The sequence below is a fragment of the Pleurodeles waltl genome, chromosome 1_2, assembly GCF_031143425.1.
Source record: "Pleurodeles waltl isolate 20211129_DDA chromosome 1_2, aPleWal1.hap1.20221129, whole genome shotgun sequence".
NCBI classification, from domain to species: Eukaryota; Metazoa; Chordata; class Amphibia; order Caudata; family Salamandridae; genus Pleurodeles; species Pleurodeles waltl.
The window spans coordinates 1,310,195,435-1,310,217,426 of record NC_090437.1 but is presented as its reverse complement, the minus strand read 5'-3'; positions in this window follow the sequence as shown (position 1 = coordinate 1,310,217,426).

Genomic DNA, 21,992 nt, shown 5'->3' with positions numbered 1-21,992 from the left:
TTCAGCGGTGCTTTGACATGGCGGTCTCTGCCCTGTTCAGCGGTGCTTTGACATGGCGGTCTCTGCCCTGTTCAGCAGTGCTTTGACATGGCGGTCTCTGCCCTGTTCAGCGGTGCTTTGACATGGCGGTCTTTGCCCTGTTCAGCGGTGCTTTGCCATGGCGGTCTTTGCCCTGTTCAGCGGTGCTTTGACATGGCGGTTCAGGACTGTTCAGCGGTGCTTTGCCATGGCGGTTCTGATACTGGACATTGGTGTGTGGCATGACGATCTCCATACTGGACGTTGGTGTGTGGCATGACGATCTCCATACTGGACATTGGTGTGTGGCATGACGATCTCCATACTGGACATTGGTGTGTGGCATGACGTTCCATCATTGGCCAGCGGGGCTGTGGCATCCTGTCGCCTCCTGGGCTTTGACTCCGGCAGTGGTCTATGGACCAGTAACGATACTTGGGCCCTCCTGGGCTGTGACTCCGGCGGTGGTCTCCTGACCAGTGACGATACTCGGGCCCTCCTGGGCTGTGACTCTGGCGGTGGTCTCCTGACCAGTGATGATACTTGGGCCCTCCTGGGCTGTGACTCTGGCGGTGGCGGTGGTCTCCTGACCAGTGACGATACTTGGGCCCTCTTGGGCTGTGACTCCGGCGGTGGTCTCCTGACCAGTGACGATACTCGGGCCCTCCTGGACTGTGACTCTGGCGGTGGTCTCCTGACCAGTGACGATACTTGGGCCCTCCTGGTCTGTGACTCTGGGGGTGGCGGTGGTCTCCTGACCAGTGACGATACTCGGGCCCTCCTGGGCTGTGACTCTGGCGGTGGTCTCCTGACCAGTGACGATACTTGGGCCCTCCTGGGCTGTGACTCTGGCGGTGGCGGAGGTCTCCTGACCAGTGACGATACTTGGGCCCTCTTGGGCTGTGACTCCGGCGGTGGTCTCCTGACCAGTGACGATACTCGGGCCCTCCTGGACTATGACTCTGGCGGTGGTCTCCTGACCAGTGACGATACTTGGGCCCTCCTGGGCTGTGGCGGTGGTCTCCTGACCAGTGACGATACTTGGGCCCTCCTGGGCTGTGACTCTGGCGGTGGCGGTGGTCTCCTGACCAGTGACGATACTTGGGCCCTCCTGGGCACAGACTCCGGCGGTGGTCTCCTGACCAGTGACGATACTTGGGCCCTCCTGGGCACTGACTCCGGCGGTGGTCTCCTGACCAGTGACAATACTTGGGCCCTCCTGGGCACTGACTCCGGCGGTGGTCTCTGGACCAGTGACGACGGTGCTAGCGGTTGTGTCTGGACTGCCGGAAATGATGGCGCACCTCTCCGCCATGACACTCACAACAGGCTGGGGAGACTTCCTCTGGACCTTCCCCACCTTCTTTGGAGTTACAGCTGACTCACCAATCGCCTTGGATCCCATTTCACTTGTTGTCCCACCAGGAGTCTTGACACGGTCCCGTCGCCCACTCCCCAATTTCAGAGCCTTTACAGGGGGTGGGCTGCCAGTGCCTTGGCTCTGGGTCCTACTGCCTGCCCTGGTGGACGGTGCACTCCAAAAACCTGGAACACGCACCACTGGTACTGGAGGCTTTTTGGCTGAGGCACTACGACGGGACTGATGAATTGGAGGGGGGGTGAGGGCAAAAAGGTCAATTTGACATAGGGACAGTTTCTGACGGACACTGGGATGGGTAGCTGGAGGGGCTCTGGGAGTGGAGGAAGAGGAGGTGGTTGTAGGAGGTGTCACTTTAGGTGTTTTGGGTGCAGGTACTGGAGTCTGTCGTGAGGTGGATGGATGTTGGGTGAGTGATTGCCGGCGTTTGTGTACTTTGGGAGGGGGCGTCACAGACACACTGTGAGAGATCACAGGGGACGTGTAAATGGCAGTGGAGGTGGTGAGTGCAGGTGAGCGGCTTGTGGTGGTGGGTGTCATGGTGCGAGTCCTAGTGCTTGTAGATGTGGTGCATGCAGGTGTGTGTGTAGACGAGATTGGGAGGGAGGAGGGAGAAGAGGAGGAGGGGGACACAGTGGATGTTGCTGTGTCTGTATGTGGGTGAGGCTTGTGTGAGTGCCTGTGGTGTGTGTGGTGCCTATGTTTGCTTGAGCTACTTGTGTGTGTTGACTTGTGTGCATGCTGATCTGTAGGTGTGCTTGGGATGGGCTGGGGTACAGGGGATTGGGTCTGGGTGGAGGAAGTTGGAGGGGGGAGGCTGGACACAGGGACAATGGCTGCCATCAGTGCTGAGGCCAGAGATTGCAGGGTTCGCTGAAGGGCAGCCTGACCAGAATGAATGCCCTCCAGGAATGCATTACCGTGTGGCCCTCCAGGAATGCATTACCGTGTTGCAACTCTCGTTCCACACCCTGGAAGGCATTCACAATGGTAGACTGCCCAACAGTGAGTGACCTGAGGAGGTCAATGGCCTCCTCACTGAGGGCAGCAGGGGTAACAGGGGCAGGGCCTGAGGTGCCTGGGGCGAAGGTGATGCCCACCCCCCTTAGGTGAGCGGGCACGGGGCAAACGCTGAGGGGCTGCTGGGAGGGCTGTGCTGGTAGGGGAGGTGGCGGCTGTACCTGTAGAAGTGGGGCGCACAGATGGTGCCGCCACCACTGGGGAGCTCCCATCGGCGGACGAGTCCGTGTCGCTAGTTGGTGATCCGGTGGCCGACGTGAAGCTCCCCTCGCCCTCCATCCCACTGGTGCATTCAGAGTCTGTGGTGTGGCCCTCCATGGCCATGTGGGATGCAGCTCCCTCGTGCTCCGGTGCCACTGTACCTCCGCCTGATGATGCTGATGTACAAAAGGACAGGGAGAGCAGGAAAAGGGGGGGAGACAGAACAAAGAGAGTTTTAGTGCATGGCATACCGCTACCGTTGGCGGACAAGACAGACGCAGCAGCCCCATGCATTACGCCGTGCTCCTGGCCTCTGCACATGCAATTTCTGGGATATGGCCTACATGGCAATGGTGGAAATCTGCGCACATGGATGCCACAGGGGCAACTATACCTCAACTTGGCACTCTTCTGAGGTGGGGTAGAGTGCCACATGTCACACATTACGGAGGGGCCTTGCCTACCTAACTCGCCCTGGCCTAGGGACACACACAGCCCACCTCCCCCACCCAGACCCCTCCACTGCACGCAAAGTCCGCAGAATGAGGTTGTACTCACCCCCTTGTGTCTGCTGTGATGTCCTTAAGCGCCCATCCAACTCCGGGTAGGCCACCGCCAGGATCCGGAACATCAGGGGAGTCATGGTGCGACGGGCACCCCTCCCACGTTGGGAGGCCATCCCCAGCTGAGCCTCCGCCGTCTTCTTGCTGCAGCGGTGAATGTCCTCCCATCTCTTACGGCAGTGGGTGCCCCGTCTCTGGTGGGCCCCCAGGGTCCGGACCTCCGTGGCGATGGCACGCCAAATATCCCTCTTCTGGTGGACGCTGACCTACATGACATGCACAAGGAAAGAGGAACAGTCATTACCAACTGCACTGTCGCTGTGAGTGGAGTGGCCCCCTCCCTACTCTGGCCATGTGGGCCTTTTATTCCCATGCTTTACTGTAGTATCAACTCTGTCCCCTTCCCTCTTCCACCCAGCCCTGTCCACCCCAGCCTAGCCCATACAACATGCTCCCTGTGTACTAACCTGTTGGTCTGGAGGACCGTAGAGTAGCATGTACTGGGGGAGGACCCCATCCACAAGTTTCTCCAACTCCTGTGCAGTGAAGGCAGGGGCCCTTTCCCCAGACGCAGCAGCCATCGTCGCTTCCAGACCAAGGTCACAGCAGCACTAGCAGTGTAGGTCATCTCCTGTCGAAGGTCAGGTATCTAGTGATTGAACAGATAGAAATTGGCGGTGACGTCCGCGGCGGTGACGTGCGCGGCGGTGCACATCATCACCGCCGGCGCACCTGTTCATTGGCTCCTGGGACCCATAGGGTCCAATGTTAACCAATGCAGCATTGCGCCGCGGTCTACAACCGCCTACCGCGACAGTGTGCAACGCCAGCGCTGTTACCCCACAATCCCATTATCCCAGTTTAGAGGTCAGGCAGCCGCCATTTCGGGGGCCCACATGGCTTCATTTACTACTGCGTCACACATACCGAGGCCTACACTCAACACACATCCAGGAAGGGTTTATTGTCTGGTGTAGTCTTGTGTGTGACTGTGGGTACATACCTAGAGGAATAGTGACTGTTTATTCGCTGTTGTCCTTCTTAGGCACCGTCAGCTGGGACATACGAGAAGATGGCGGAATCCTCCGGTGTACCGACCGCTGGTGGACCTGTTGACAATGGAAGAGAGACATTTAATCATCACCTACAGGTTTGACCGTGCCACTATCCATGAACTATGTACCCAGTTGGAGCCAGACCTGATGTCACCAATCCGTCATCCGACTGGAATCCCCCCTGACGTGCAGGTGCTGTCAGTGCTCCATTTCCTTGCAAGTGGGTCTTTTTAGACAACTGTGGCCATGGCATCAGGGATGTCCCAGCCTATGTTTTCCAATGTCTTGTCCAGAGTGTTGGCTGCCCTGCTGAAACACGTAAGGAGATACATCATTTTCCCTGAGGTGGAGGATTTGCCTACAGTGAAAGGTGACTTCTATGCCCTTGGACATATCCCCAACGTCATAGGTGCCATTGATGAGACCCATGTAGCTCTGGTCCCCCCCCGCAGGAGTGAACAGGTGTGCAGGAACAGGAAGAGTTATCATTCAATGAATGTCCAGATGGTCTGTTTGGCAGACCAGTACATCTCGCAGGTAAATGCTATGTTCCCTGGCTCTGTGCATGACGCCTACATCCTGCGTAATAGCAGCATCCCTGATATGATGGGTCAACTCCAGAGGCACCGTGTATGGCTATTGGGGGACTCTGGTTACCCCAACCTTTCCTGGCTACTGACCCCAGTGAGGAATCCCAGGACCAGGGCAGAGGAACGCTACAATGAGGCCCATGGGCGGACTAGGAGGGTGATCGAACACACCTTCGGCCTCCTGAAGGCCAGGTTCAGGTGCCTCCATATGACAGGTGGGTCCCTATTCTACTCACCAAAGAAGGTGTGCGACATCATCATCGCCTGCTCCATGCTCCATAATTTGGCATTGCGACCGACGCCAGGTGCCTTTTCTACAGGAGGATGATCCAGATGACGGTGTTGTAGCAGCTCTGGAGCCTGTGGAGCCTGTGGACAGTGATGAGGATGAAGCTGAGGAAGAAGAAAACGACAACAGGGAGTCAGTCATACAGCAATATTTCCAGTGAAACACAGGTGAGTACATTTTCAGGTTTAACATTATATTAACTTTCACACCTCTACCTCTATCCTGTACCGACATTTCACTCACTATTTGTTAACTGAGTTGTCCCCTTCCATTTCAGTTTCACAAATGTGGTAACCTACGTGTCAACTGCTTGCATCCTGAAGGGCTTGTGATGTGTGACATTGGTATGTTAGCCTTCCAATGGGTAACCCATTATGACACTGTCATTGATAATACAAAATTACAAATCATAGACTGACTCCATTTTATTTAGTGTTTCAAGAGTGTTTATTTAAGTGCTAAAAAATGAAGGGGGGTTGTGAAATGGGGATGGGTGATGGTGGAGGAATGTCCATGGCAGAGTCCAGTCTATTAGTCTCACAGGTACATTGCACATCAGGCCATTGGAAGTGGAGCTGGGGCAGTTCCGATTTGGACAGGGTAACAAAGTGGGACAGTGGGGGGACAATCAGGGTGGTCTTATTTCCTGGCGGGGGTCTTGCCATCTTGCTCTGTCCTGTTCCTGGATCTCAGGGCCCGCTTGCGTGGTGGTTGTCCGTCTGCAGGGGATGGGGTGCTGGTGTGGTGGTCCTGTGGCGGGGCATCCTGTCCACTAGCGCCGGCGGAGGTGGTGGGCAGTTCATCGTCCTGACTAGTGTCAGGGGCCCCTTGGAGTGCCACGGTGTCCCTCAAGGTCTTTTGAATGTCCGTCAGCACCCCTACGATGGTGCCCAGGGCGGAGCCGATGGTCCTGAGCTCCTCCCTGAACCCCAAATATTGCTCCTCCTGCAGACGCAGGATCTCCTGCAACTTGTCCAGGACCGTCGCCATCGTCTCCTGGGAGTGGTGGTATGCTCCCATGATGGAGGATAGGGCCTCGTGGAGAGTTGGTTCCCTTGGCCTGTCCTCCCTCTGTCGCACAGCAGCCCTCCCAGTTCCCCTGTGTTCCTGTGCCTCCGTCCCCTGGACCGTGTGCCCACTACCACTGCCCCCAGGTCCCTGTTGTTGTTAGGGTGTTGGGTTACCCTGGGTGCCCTGTAGTGGTGGACACACCGCTGATTGACCTGTCCTGGGTAGAGAGGTTTGGGCCCGCTGGGTGGGTGCTGTGCTGGTGTTACCAGAGGGTGGAAGCTCGGTGTTGGGCTGTGGCTGGGCAAGGGGAACAGACTGTCCTGAGGCCCACGATGGTCCGGGCTGGTCATCAAGATCCAGTAGGGCAGAGCTGCTGTCATCACTGTGGGCCTCTTCTGGGGGTGGAGTGGTGTTGTCTGGACCCTCTGGTGTGGTGACATTCCTTCGGGTTCCTGCGGGGGTATAAGTACATGATTATTGCATGTGTGTGTGTAATGGTGTGCAATGGTTGGGTGTGCATGAACCCCAGTGCAGGCATTCCTGTGTGTGGGGTTGTGTGCTGATGGTTGGGGGGTGTTCTGGGTATGTGCAGTGGGCATGCTTTAGTGATGGGTGTCCATGCTTAGTTGTGTCATGCAGGTCTTGGGGTTGGGATGTGTAGTTGGTGTTATGGGTACATTAGTGAGGAGTTTGGGGGATAGGGGAGGGTCTGAGGGTGGGGGTGTGTGATAGCATGCAGGTAGGGCGGGGGATATGATAGTGAAGATTTTACTTACCAGTGTCCGTTCCTCCAACGACTCCTCCGAGGCACTCAGGATGCAAGATGGACAAGACTTGCTCCTCCCATGTTGTTAGTTGAGGGGGAGGAGGTGGGGGGTCCGCCGCCAGTCCGCTGTACCGCGATGTGGTGCCTAGAGACCGTGGAACGCACCTTCCCCCGTAGGTCGTTCCACCTCTTCCTGATGTCCTCCCTATTTCTTGGGTGCTGTCCCACTGCGTTGACCCTGTCCACTATTCTTTGCCATAGCTCCATCTTCCTGGCTATGGATGTGTGCTGTACCTGTGAGCCAAATAGCTGTGGCTCTACCCGTACGATTTCCTCCACCATGACCCTGAGCTCCTCCTCGGAGAAGCGGGGGTGTCTTTGGCGTGACATGGGGTGTTGTGTGTGATGTGTGGGGTGGTGTATGTGTTGATGAGTGTGGTGAGTGTAGTTGTAGGTGGTGATTTGTGCGTGGATGTTGTGTGGGTGATGGTGTTGTGTGCCTCTGTGTGATGGGGTTGTCTATTCTGTGCTCGCTCTCTCTCTCGCCTTCTCGCAGAATTTTTTGTTGTAGGGGTTTGTGGGTGATGTGGGTGTGTGTTTTATATTGTATTGGATGTGTGGGAGTGGTGTGTGTATGTGTATCAGGTGTGAGTATTTGGAATTGTCCAATGTGGCGGTGATTTGGAGGTGTGTGTATTTGGAGAGCGGCGGTGTGTACCGCCAATGGAATACCACGGTTGAAAGACCGCCGCGCGGATTCGTGGGTCGTAATGGCATGGGTGTGTTTCTGTTGCCGTGGAGGTGGAGGATTTGTTTCCGCATGTTTATCGCTGACCTTTGGTGTGGCGGGATTGTGTGGGTGTCTGAATTTCTGCGGATTCCGAGATGTGTCTCATAATAGCTGTGGCGGTCTACCGCCGCTGCAGCGGTGTATTGGCGGTCTTCTGCACGGCGGTAAGCGCCTTATACCGCCAATGTTGTAATGACCCCCTAAATCTGGTGAAGGTGATTGGGTCCAGTATAAAGAAGGAGTTGAAAGATTAAAAAACATTATTCAGAAGAACCAAGTGTAATGCTTGAAAGATACAGGTTTTTCAAACAGGGCCAGCACACTGAAGGAAGCGTAGAGGAATATGCCTCAGCTTTAAGAATTTTTACAGCAACTTGTGAATTTGGAGCAAATACTGACATATAAATATATGTGACCAATTTATATTTAATTGTTTCTGAAAAAAGATACAGAAAAGATTTTTGGCATGTCGCAATTCAACACCTATGGAAGCTATCGATTCAGCGAAATGTATAGAACATTCTGTGAACTCATCAAGAGTGCTTAATGCTGATGTACCAGTTATTATGTTGATTACAAATACAAAATGATACAGAGTTGGATAAAGAGGAGATAACTTTAGTCAACATACGTGTAAAGGAGGAAAAAACTTCACCAACAGATCTAATGTTATGGGCTACAGATGTGGTGAAAAAAAAAAAAAACATCACACAAGTAACAACACAAGTTACCCAGCTGTCAGGAAATGTTGCTTAGCCTGCAAGACGATTAGACACTTTCAAGCAGCGTGTAAATCAAACAAGAACACCATTAAGATCAGCAGTGTAGACTTACCTGAAATTATATGCACTGAAAAACTTAGAAACGTTGGTCAAAGGGCCATCTGTGGATGCAACTAGTGTCTGCCAGTAATGACAGGGTCTCCGATAACAATTTTGAGAGATTTCACTTTTTATGAGAAATATAACAATATCGTCCATATACCGTCTGATATTAACCCTAAAGCGTTTGGAGAAACAGAAATTGATATACTGGGGTATTTTATGTCATGGGTATAGTGTTTAGGGAGAAAAATTAAAACTAAAGTTTATGTTACAGTGAAAGGAAAAAATATTATAAGATGGCAAGATCTGGCAAAAAAAAAATGGGTACATACCTAGTTCCAGGTGTAGAAAATCCGGTGTAGTTGGAATAGTTCCCATAGGATATAATGAAGAAACACGTATCACACAAACATCTATTTCTAGCATTGAGGAGTCTTATGAGATTCATGACATCTTGAAGGATCACAATGATGTATTCAATGAACAAGTGAAGCCAAAGGGTTGGAAGACCACTTTAAGCTTAAGCCAGACGCCCAACCTGTTATTCACAAGGTATGTAATGTGCCAATCAGTGTAAAGGATGATTTGAAGAAAATATTAAAAGATATGTGCCCCAATGGTGTTATGACACCTACTAATTCTTCGCAGTGGGTGTCACCCATAGTAGTGGCCAGGAAGAGAACAGGTGAGATTATGTTGCGTGAGGACTTGCGCACATTGAACAAGAACATATTGGTTGACAATCATCCCATTCTTAGGATACAAGAGTTATTAGCTGGGGTTTGGCTGACGCAGCCAAGATGGAGGACAAGTCCGAGAGATGCTCTTGCAATTCCCTCCTAAATCCTCCACCATCCTGGCACCATGGCCCCCCCCCCAACAGCATGTCAACACTCCTGTCAACCCCCTGAGCAAGTGGAACTGCCCTGCTTTGTCTTCCATACCTTTGTAGGCCAGACAACTGCAGACACTACCTTGCACTGACCCGTCCAGACCTTCCGCAAGATGGTGGCGGTCCCTGCACAGTAGCCCAGGGATTGCCGTTTCCGCCTGAGGGACGTCCTTGGTCCCGGACTCCTTGCTGCCATCATCCCGGGATGGAGATTGACCATTGCAGCGGGCGCCTCTGGGGCACAACCGCCTATAGACACTTGCAACTTGGGCTGTATCTGGTCGATTGCCGCTGCTGGGCTGTACATGGCCGATGACTGGGGATGTATGAGTGGAATCGTGGCCCCGTCTGACTCTCTGCCCCAGCTCAGAATACTGCGCCTCAAGGAAGCGTCGAGGTGCGCAGAGACACCGACTTGGACCGCGTGTTTGGTGTGGCAGCCCCGGCCTGTCTTACGATCCCGTCAGAGGTGCTGCACGGCCCAACAGGTTGCAGGCTGCACAGCTGCACAGCATGCCCACGCAGCCTGAGCCCCTTTAGAGGTGTGTGTTTCTTCCCAGAGCCCTGTGACAGATTCCTGCTACAGCACAAGGTGCCTCATCAACAGCCCCTTACATAGCAGATGAGCGTGGGGCAGCTACTCACCAGTGGTTCAGTCGAGGGGAGCCACCATGGGCTGGGGCCTCGCATCCATGCCTAAAGCTCCTTGAGCACGTTGTACTGGCTCTGGGAAGCCTCCAATTTCCCTCTTAACTTGACTATAGACTGTGGTGCTGTCTCTCCTAAGCACAGGAGACAAGGGCCCTCTACAAACTGTAGCTACTGCTGCACTGTCTTACCCTCCTTTAATAGTGTACGTGGGGGTGAATGGGTCCCCCGACACGAGCAGAGCCCAGTTGACAGTGGAAGGCCCTCTTTGGCTGACCCGGTATATTCCTGTGCCTTGCCTCAGCTGCTCATGCCGCCTTGAGATCGGGCTAAGTGGGCTAAGGGGACGTACCTACTATTTCTCTACAGTTTGCCCCTGATGAAAGGAGATGTGCATTAGCATCCACCAGCAGCCTTGTTTCAAACCTTGTTTGAACTTATTTTGTGGACATTTATCTGGGGGACCGGCCTACACTTTTGACTGGCGGCAACAAGGATAGTCAATTCTTCCACCTTAAGCTTTCAATTCAAGATTGACAAGTTTGCTACCTCTGCAGCTGATCACCAGATGAAATCTGCAGGAAGGGACCCCTCCTTGACTGACACAGTCTCCTCTGATGTGAATCATATCCTCCAAGCCATCCAGCCGTCTAAGGAGGCTCTGGAAATGAAAAACAGAGAGAATGGAATAGATATGGCCTTGTTGCGGCAAGATCTTCACAAAGTGGCGAGATGGGTAACTGAGACAGAGACTCACTTGTCCACTCTCAAAGATGACTCTTCAGATGTTAAAGCCAAAGTTTCTGCCCTACAGGCAACAGTTTGGACTCTTGAAGCCAGGACGGAAGAAGATGAAAACTGTTCCTGCCAAAATAACACTTGCCTGGTAGGATTCTGCGAGGGGGGTTAAGACCCCCCCCACTCAATTACCTTTGTGGATACATGGTTACAATCCTGGATACCGGAGGGTTACCTAGTACCGTGGTTTGTGGTGGAACAGACTCACTAGAACAGAAAACCCCTCCTGGGGCCCCTCCACGCCCATTGATCATTCAAATCATCCACTCTTATCAATCGTTGAAACTCATGATCTTTCATGATTATACAAGGATGACCAAGCTCACCGCAATTCCTTTGACGTGGTGAAGCAGAAGCTCAGGGCCTAACCCGTCCCCTATGTGCTGCTGTTTCCCGCCACACTGTTTCTTCAACACCTCAGAGGGGGTGTGGGAGTGGGAGACTGAGCAGCGGGCTTTCGCAGTCATGACTTCTCAGGAGATGTGGGGAAGGAAATCTCAACTGCCTCACAACCATCCGTAGCCCACTCCCTCTCTCGTTGACTCTGCAAATCCAGGAGCAGGAAGGGTGGGGGTGTGCTTGATCCCCTGCATCGTCTGCCTCTGAGTGCCCGAGTCGGTGCTTCCTCCCACAGATGAAACGGTTCCCCGACAACTTCAGGACAACCCAGTGCCAGGGAACAATGGTATAGTGTGTCATCTTTAGCAGCCTCACCATGATCTCATGAACTCCCTGTGTTGAAAACTATTTACCCTTGATCCGGGGTGCCTAATAACATTGTTATCCTTTACATTAATCCTTTTGTAGGGAGAATATCTTCTGCCTCAAGGACCCAGTTATGTGTTCCATGATTGTTGGGGATTGCTGCTGGGCGACAGATGCTTCCAGGGTGGAGGTGTGGGGTGGGGAGAATTGGGGATAATGTTGTGGGTTTTGTTTGATTACTTTGTGGTTGTCTTTTGCTTTTTGTTTTTTCTTACGTTTTCTGCTTCTTGCCACTGAGCACTCTTTTTGGAGACCAGAGCTGCTCTTCTACCGATCCCCACAAGTCACATGCCGACTGGTGCCATGATGAGACTCACCCTTCTCTCCTGAAATGTCAACGGTCTCCTAGACCGTATTAAATGCACAATGGGCCTAAATTTCTACATTGACACTGTCCATATATAGTCTTATTACAAAAGACTCACCCTTATGGGCATTAAGTGCTGCTTTCTTGGCAGATTTGGGAATAATTGTGTCTTCCACGCTGGCTTTTCTAGATGCTTGTGAGGTACAGCAATCCTCCTCTAAACAAACTCCCCTCTTGTAGTCACCCAGACGTTCCATGACCCACAGGATAGATACATGGGGGTGGCGGGTTGGTTGGAGGAAAGGTAATACAATGTCTTTAGCAGTTATGTTCCTCCATACTTGCAAACACAGACATTCCAAGACCTAACTCAACTCATGGCCGACTTGCTCCATGGCTCCCTGAACCTTGGGGGCGACTTAAACGCAGTAATCAATCCACTCCTAGACTTATCTGGCCCCATTTCTCAAGACAGATGAGCTCGGTCCCGCTCCTTGAAAGGCTCGCTGACCTCATTGGGCCTCTGTGATCTCTGGAGGGTCTTCTCCCACATGACGGCCTCCACCCAACTGCTGTCCCAGCTTGATTAGGTCTTCCTTTCGGCAACAGACATCTCCGCCGCTGTGTCTGATGGATGAGGGATTGGTAAAATATCTGGCTGAAGAGCTAACATCCTATTTTGACCTTGATACTGGCTCTGTACAAGACTCTTGCACTCTCAAATCAATAATTTGGGGATGGGCGAGGAGCTATCTCAAACGTAAAGAAAGAGATAGGAAACATGACACTGCAGAACATTAATGACATCCCGCTCCTTTCTTTGACTTTGGCCCATCCGAAAGCCCTACAGGAACCGATCACAGAAGACAAAATTAATGCTTTTATTATGGACATGAAAGCCCAGGTAGCTTCCCTCTTGAACATTATTCCACATTTTGTGATAAACTGGTTTTCCACTTACTTAGGCTCTATAAGGAGGCCACTGAAAAGGGATTATTTCCTAAGGGCCTAGATTTAGGGCATATTGTCATTCTTAAAACAATCCCACGAACATTATTCCACATTTCGTGACAAACTGGTTTCCCACTTACTTCGGCTCTATACAGAAGCCAATGAAAAGGGATCATTTCCCAAGGGCCTAGATTTAGGGCCTATTGTCATTCCTAAAACGACCCCACCCTTGCTCGACCATGGATTCTATTGCCCCATCTTCCTAATTAATACTGACATTAAAATCTATGCCAAGATTCTGGCGACCAGGCTCCACCCAGACCTTTCTGCCCTGATCCATCCTGATCAACGCGGCTTCCGAACTGTAGTACCCAACACTGCATCCGGCTGTTGCACTGTGACCTTGGCCGCATGGGGGACCCAACAGGGGACTTCACGTTATTCCTTGTCAACTTTGAAAAGTCCTTTGACACTGTCGAATGGGATTACCTGGCAGCAGTTCAGCTTCACATGGGCTTTGTGTCCCGTTTCCGCACAATTACCTCACTCCTGTACTCACACCTGATGGCTCAAGTCTGCAACAACGGGGTGCTATCTGATCGATTACCAATTGAACTGGACAAGTTGTTTCTCTTCCCCACTGCTCTTTGCCCTAGCTATTCAGCCCTTGGCACATTTGGTCCGATGCGATGCACAAATTGAGGGGTGGCACTGGACAAGCGCCTCTGAGGACAGAATTGCGTTCTACGCAGATGACGTCCTCCTCTTCCTTCCAAACCCAGCAATCTCGGGTTCTCGAGCTCCTTTGTCTTTTTGAGGAGGCCTCCATCTTGCGCTTTAATAAAGGAAAATCACTTCTTATTCCTCTGAGAAGAAATAATGCACCGACCAACTGGAGATCAGGCATCCCTCTACATCATCTCAGATTTAAATACTTTGGCATACACGTAGCAACTATACCAGAACCTACTCAGACTAGCCTTAGTGCTCTTCAAGATAAGTGTCAAATTAAGCACCTGACTAAGTGGCATGATCTCCCTTTGAATCTCCTTGGTAGAGTCGCACTGATAAAAATGATGATACTACCCCATTGTCTCTATATACTGCATAATGTCCCACTCTGCATTTATAATACCTGGGTCACAGAGGTGGCATCACTACTTTGCACCTTCCTCTGGCATGGGCAACCACCCCGAACAGCTCAAGTTACATGTTACCATTCCGCTTACGAGGGATGGATTGGGGCAGTGGGCATTCATTTATATTACTAGGTGTCCCACCTTCTTGTTATTAATGATTGGTTGACGGGTGGATGGAGCGATCCGGCGTACCAGTTAAAACTTAGTGGCCTGGGTCTGAAAGGGCTAATGTACTATCTGTATGGGTCTCTGCTTCCCCTTACATTTCCAGAGGTGACCAGGATGATCTTGTTATGGCGGGGGGCTCTTTGATTCATGGACTGGAACAAATGGCTAAAGGGTCAAACTCCCATGTGGAGGATTCCACCGTTTGGATCTCATTGCCATTTATACATTAACCGACATTTGGAAAGGGTCTGTCATGTATTCTTTGCCGAACTTCAGGCACAGTTCTCTCTATCTACTACCCAATTCTACCGATACCTATAGGCGCATCACACCCTTGACTCCAACAGCGAGGAACTGCACGACCTCCCAGACTTTAATCCTCTCGAAGCCAGGCTGATGTTTAGGGGGGGTTGAGTGAAGGGGGAGTTTCCGGACTATCTTGTGCCCTGGTGGGCAAGCCCCAAGACCTCTGGAGTCACTGCGCATTAGGTGGGAGGGCTGGCTTGGGAGTTAGACGAGGCTGACTGGCAGGAGGCCTGAATGGCTCCCGAAAGAGCTGGCGATATCAGCTCGACTATGGCTAATACAGTTGAACAATCTTCACCAAACCTGTGACTTTCCATGGGTTGGGCCATGCGCAAATCTTTATAGATCCCAGATGTGCCTGCTGCCAATCCTCGGAGGCTGATTTCTTCCATATGTTGTGGTTGTACCCACGAACTGCATCATACTGGCTGGCGCTTCCCTATCGGCAGTCCTAGTCACCTCCATACACTTAACTCTTAAGATAGCACTACTGAGCATACTTGACGAGCTGGGAGGGTCTTGTGGAGTCAGAACATTAATTGGACTGGCAACTCTGACAGCCAAAAGATACATTGCTCAGGCTTGGAAACAGCCTTTCCCACCAACATTGAAACAATGGCGCGATGGAATGGGCAGGTGTGCTAAACTGGAGGAACCAATCTACGTTTACCGGGGTTGCCCCACAAAGTTCGCCAAGATTTGGGGTAAATGGTGGGACTTTTACGACTATCTTCCACACTTCCACGACTATCTTCCACACTGGTGTCCCTGGCGAGTAATTTAAGTTTTTTGGTGGAAAGGGTGAGTGGCCGAGACGGGACAGGAACTGCTGGCCTGGAGCTTTATTACTGGTCTTCTTGCTCATTTTGATCCTGATAATTTCTGTTTATTCTCTGAAACCTAATAAAATATGATTATAAGAAAAAAGAGTTATTAGCCAATTTGGGAGGTGCTAAAGTGTTATTTGTTACTGACTTACACTTAACATATCACCAAATTCCTTTAGCACCTGAGTCACAAGATTTAACCACTTTTATCACACCCTTTAGAACCTATAAGTATCTCAGACTTCCCTTAGAGTTGGCCTCAGCAGACAGTGTTCTTCAGAAAGTTATGGATAAATTGTTTGGTGATATGCAGGGAGTGCAGGCATATCAGGAAGGCATATTTGCCACAGATAGGTACATCCATAATCAAATGTTGAAAAAGATTTTACCCATTTTGACACAGATGGAAATGACAATCCGGAAGGATAGATGTACTTTCGGGGTACAAAAACTGGGGTAAATGGGCATTTCATTGACTGTAATAAAACCCAAGTTGTTGCTAATGAAAGCCATTATAGAAGCAAAAGCACCCAGAGAGGGATGGTCTTAGATCATTTCTGAGTTTAGCTGAATACTGTGCACATTTTGTGCAAGGGTATGCCCAGTTAGTGGTACCATTAAAAGTTTTACTCAGAAAAGGTGTAAAATTTGTATGGTCAGAAGAACTAGAACAAGTCTTCTGCAAAGTGAAAAAACTGATTGTTGAGACTCCTGCGCTGCATGCATAAAAAGTGGGGGAATAAGAGCATGATTACGGAGGACGCTAGTTTGACTGGTTTGGGAGCAGTACTCAGTCAATGGTCAGGAGGCATAGAACACATTGTAGGCTTTGCCTCAGGGTCTCTTGGTCATTCTGAAAGAGACTATAGCACCATCAAGGGGAAAGCCCTAGCATGTGCCGTACACAAATTCATAATGTGCACATGGGATCAACCATTCAAACTATATACTAACCACAGGCCATTGGTGAACATCCTCAATGGTAAAGGGTAAGGTAATTTGTCGGCTAGGTTAATAAGACTGGTCTCCAAACTTTAGGAATGTAGGCCCTCATTACAACCCTGGCGGTACCTTTTCCCAAATTATGACATTGGCATTTTGGCTTCAGCCAAACCGCCAATGTACCACTCTGTCCCCCCAGGGTGGTAACAGCCACCGGGCTGGAGACTTTGTCTCCAGCCAGGCGGCCGTCACAATCCCACCCTCAGGATTATGACCCCGCCTACCACCATGGTTTTCATGGCAAGCGTACGCCACGAAAACCATGGCGGTAGGCACTATCAGTGCCAGGGAATTCCTTCCTTGGCACGGATAGGGGTCTCCGCCGCCCCCCTCCCGCTCCCCATAGACCACCCTACCCTCCCCCTCCCGCCCCCTGCACATTTACACAACCACACACGCACACATATACACACACACCCGCATCCACCCACGCATGCACACATAAATACCCATACACCGCAACACACTAACATACTTTGTCACACACGCATTCACAACACACAACATACGCGTACACTCACATTCACGCACTCATTCAACGTGACTCACATCCGCATGCACGCATACATAAACAAACACCAACCCCCCCCACACACGTAAATAACACCCCCAAACCCCCTCTCCTGTCGGAGAACCCAACTTTCCTGCTTGCAGGGGGTCCTCCGGCTGTAGACAGGACGCATCCGCCAACAAAACACCGCCAGGCCGTATCATTGCTCATGATACGGTAGGCAGTGTTTTGCTGGCGTGGCACTGCTGCTGACAGCAGCGCCACTTTACCACCATCCACCGCCATGACAGTCGGTGGTATGCCGCCAGCCTTCTGGCGGCATTCCATCGACGGTCATAATGCTGGTGGCCGGCTGGTAGCCACAGCGATGGTATGTTGGCGGCCGAACCATGGCAGTAGGCAGCAATTACCGCCAATGTTGTAATGAGGGCCATAATTTTGAAATTAAACATCTTCCTGGAAGAAAACGTTTTCGAGCTGATTGTATTTCTCGTACGTCATCAGATGATGATAAGGACAACTTGGGTGATACTGAATGTACAATTGGTGTAGATGATGGTGTTAGCGCAAGCATAGGATTTATGAAGACAAATGGAGCATGTTCTGAGGATGAAAACATGCAGAAAGATATGAAATTTGAGTGCTTGGCCAGAGAGCAGATGTTTTTTCTGGTGAAATGAAAGTATTTGCCCAAGTAGAAGGAGAATTATCAGTGTTCAACGGGGTAGTTATGCGTGGTGAATTATTTGTACCACTGGCAAGTTTGAGACATGCGTTAGTGATGCTAGCCCAGGAAGGACATTTGGGTATATCAAAAACTTCAAAAAGGGTTGGAACTGTGTGGTCGTTACTGGAAGGCTACGTGAAACAAGTGACTTATAAATGTCTTGAATGTCTGATTTCAGATAAGCATTAGAAGACAAAAGAAACAACCTTGTGTCCAGTGTTGTTCCCGGATAATTCCTGGGACAAAGTGGGTTTGGATTTTTCAGGTCTGTATTCCTACTTCCAACCAACATGAGGTATTTGATATTACTTGTGGTTTATTATTCAAAGTGGACATATTTTTTTATTTGTGGATTCTCCAAGCACAAATGCAGCTATATCATTCTTGGAAAATGTCTTTCATTTAAAAGGTGCTCCTAACAAAATTGTTGCAGACAATGGTGCTTGTTTTATTTCAGACAGGATTTGTTAATTTTTTACGCAGCATGAAGTTAAACACATAAAAGTTGTATTACATCCACCAGCGTCCAATGGTTTAGTCAAGAGAGCAAATAGAATAATAAAATAAGGCATTTAGACAGCTATAACATCAGGTAAGGATGTTTTTAAATTCCTGAAAACTAAAATTTGGAATTACAGTGTATCTCCTCATAGCACTACATGAGAAGCCCAATTTACATTGCTAAGGGACGCAAAGCACCTACTAATTTGTACCCAAATTGGTTGAGGCACAAACATATGAAGGAAGAATCGCACAGTACACAATTTGATGATTAAAAAGTATCTACTGCTGTTGCATTAAAACAAGTTAAGATGAAGAAATATTTTGATGAGAAACATAACGCTTATGACAAAGACTTTGTGGTAGGAGATTGGGTTATGATAAAAAACACACGGAAAGCAAGGAAGGGAGAACCCAAATTCTCATTACCAATAAGTGCTGAAAAAGTCAACAAAAGAGTTATGTCCTGACAAGCAGACATTATTACAAGGAAAAGGTCCATAAACTCTAATATGGAATGATCTATGTGGTTGCCTGAGAATGTAAATAACGATGAAAATTCTCAACATTTTCAGCAGGAAACCATAGGTGAACAACCTACTAATATGAATAAGGCTAGAGTACATACTGTTAGGCTACCAAGTTGTTACAAGAATGATGTATTGATGTCCATCTCATTGACCAATTTGTTTTATATTGCTTTCTTTTCTATTCTTCTAGATTTTATTATTGTAATTTTGTATAAGGGGGAAGGTGTGATATTGATGTTTTTGTATTCATTTAAAGTTGTAGGGCCTGATTCACAAAGGTAAACTTAGATCAAAAGGTTAGACCTAAAGTCTAACTTTACTCTTAGTTAAATTTTGGTCTAACTTTACACTTATGGTCTAAACTTAGACCAAAAGTGTAAACTTAGACCTAAAGTCTAACTTTATTCTTAGTTAGACTTTTGGTCTTTTTTTGGTCTAAGTTTATACCAAAAGTGTAAAGTTAGACCAAAAGTCAAACTTTACTACAAATACGTTTAGACTTTTGGGGCCCAATTCACAAAGGTAAACTTAGACCAAAAGTCTAAGTGTAGACCTAAAGTCTAACTTTACTCGTAGTAAAGTTAGTCTTTGGGTGTAACTTTAGACTTTTGGTTTAAGTTTAGCCCAAAAGTCTAAACTAAGACCAAACATCTAGCTTTGCTACGAGTGAAGTTAGACTTTTGGTTTTGTGAATCGGGCACACGGTCTAAGTTTACACCCTTGGTGTAAACTTAGACTTCTGGTCTAAGTTTACCTTTATGAACCAGGCCTATTGTTGGGTTGTTGTTATGTCATGGGTTTTTTATTGGAATGAGTCTTACTAATATTCTGGCAGTAAGAGGTTTGTCAGTTGCTCCCCAGACAGGACATACTGGGTGTTGCGGGCACCTTTCTTCTACAATAAAGACACCTACTTTATCCTGGAGGCTCCTGTCATTTCTCCAAAGTGCGCATGATGAGTCACATTAATTTTTAATACATTTCATTATATGGTGTCTTTAACGTTGTAGACGTTGACTGTAAATAATGTTCGACATACCTGCTGTTTTAAGAAATATAAACTGCTTTTGAGAAAAATCTCAGAATGCCTGCTTTGCATATTAACTTTTGTAATACATACGACCGTGCTGTTTTGCTTCTTGCTCACTCCATTTCCTATCATTTAGGCGGGCGTGATTTGCAGCCGGAACAGATTTGTGCCTGTTCACAGGCACAATGGATAGCAATGGCAGTTCTGCTACTCAGCATTTACTTTATATGGGAACTAGTCCGATTTCCAGATCTGGCAGATCTTTATGCCCGGTATCTGGTTCTGGTCTTAGGATTGGTGAGTTGCTAATTGACACAGCTGAATCTCAGTGCCATTTCAACACCAAAGAAGCACAGAGCTCAACACTATGCAGGAGCAGGCCCAGCGCAAGAAGAAGGTGGGGAACACAGGAACCATAACGTTTTGTAGTCTTTATTTTGACCAACATCATCTTTCCCTCCCAAGTTTATAAAGGGAAGAGCAAAAGAAAAGAGTGAATATTATGGTAGAGGAAATGAAAGGTTAAGATTAATACCATTAAGACCTTTCTGGTGGTTTAATAATAAGAACTTCAAAGTTTCCATTTTTACTGAATTTTACACACAAAATGGTGTGTGATATGGACTTTTTCCCTGTCTATATGTTTTCATTAGTGTTTTTCCTGGCTGTTGACTATGACTGTCGGGCTACTATAGCTGGGCAGGTTGTTGGAATGGGGGAGTAAAAACCAGGGATAGGATCTCTAATAAATATTATGCAGCGTCATGCATGAACATGGGCCAGTACTACAATGCTAATACTTTCAATGTAGTGTGTTTTTAGGCCTGGTGTTAGCAAGACATTTCAATTTTATGAAAATTACATGTATAATATACTTACTTATAGGGTCTTTCAGACAGCCTTCTTACTTCTTCGGGCTGTTGCTGTGTCATTCACAGCAAGAGGAATGGGTCAGCCACTACAGCCACAGACTAACTTTACTCTGAGTGATGCATTCTTTTCTTTCCAAGGAGCACTTTCACACACAAAGTAGTTCCTTTCAGTGCAAGGGACTAGTATAGAAATGTGAGCGTATATGTGCTTCTGGAGACAAAAAATATTTTTTTCTTTACCCAATGTTTATTTTTATTTAGATCGATGAGGGCTCTGCAGCATCCCCCACAATAATGTTTTGCCCAAAAAGTTTTTTTTATTTATATACTGTGATGTATATATATTTTGGGGAATGTAATGTGTTTTACAGGTGGGTTTTCTCATTTATTTAATAGGATTTGTCTATTAACATGCCCTATGGACATTTGGAGTTTTTTTTTTTTTTAAGGAAATCATTTTTGGTTTATAGTAAATCAATGCTTTTTACTTTCAGTTCCTTTTTTGGGTTTCATGGTGAGTTTCATTTTTTAAACACCTTTTCTGTTTTTTTTAATGGTTCATAGATAATTTAGATAGGTTTGAAGGATTCTTATTGGATCTGTTATATTTCTGCATTTTTGGGGCTTTTTGGACAATATTTTTCCCATTTTTGATGGAATATTATTTTTGATTACATGGATATAGAGAAGAATCTACAGCTAGAGAAAGGTAAGTTTTTATTTATTTTATTTCTTTTGGGCGGGAAATGTGATATTAAATTGTGTACATATTATGAGATTGTTATTTGGAATTGTCTGGTTTATGTGATGTAATTAATTTATGTGAATGATTGAGTTTTTTTTTAAATGTCTTGGTTGGTAACGGTTACATTTGTTTTCAAATAATTTATATATAATTTTATTATATCACTTTTCATTACTATTGGAATTTTAATTATTTTTTGACTGATGTAACAAAATAGAATAGTTATTATTTAAAACAAAAAAAAGATTTGTTAGGTTGATTTAGATTTTGTCATAATTTCTGAGGAATTTAGTAGGTTACCATGTATTTTATAATACGCTTTTGGCCATCATTTCTAAGTAATGTACTTCTTTGTTATTTTTTAACAGGTTGCCTCTAAATTGTAGCATGTCAGAAATTCTTTTGGTTTGTTTGCTAAGTTTAGGGGCAATTTGGCCAACAGATTGCTCCACTCATAGTTGTTGGTAGCTTTGCTCTTTTTGTAATGCTTCTATACATTTATAGTGTAGGTTGGGTTCATTATTTGTTTTAGCTTCCTGTGCCAAGCTGCTATCAAAGACATTCCACCATGGTATTTGAAATTTGGTTGGCATCTGCATCTAGAGCGATGCAGTTTTCCAACCCAAGTGTCTGCGTAGCAGTCAATTAGGGGGGTTAGTGTGTCTTTATTTGTTGGTAGAAAGGACTTCTGTTAATAAATTGTAGTGGTTGGCTACATATGTGACAGAGACATAGGCTAGTGCTATAATTTTTTCAATTTCAAACGCA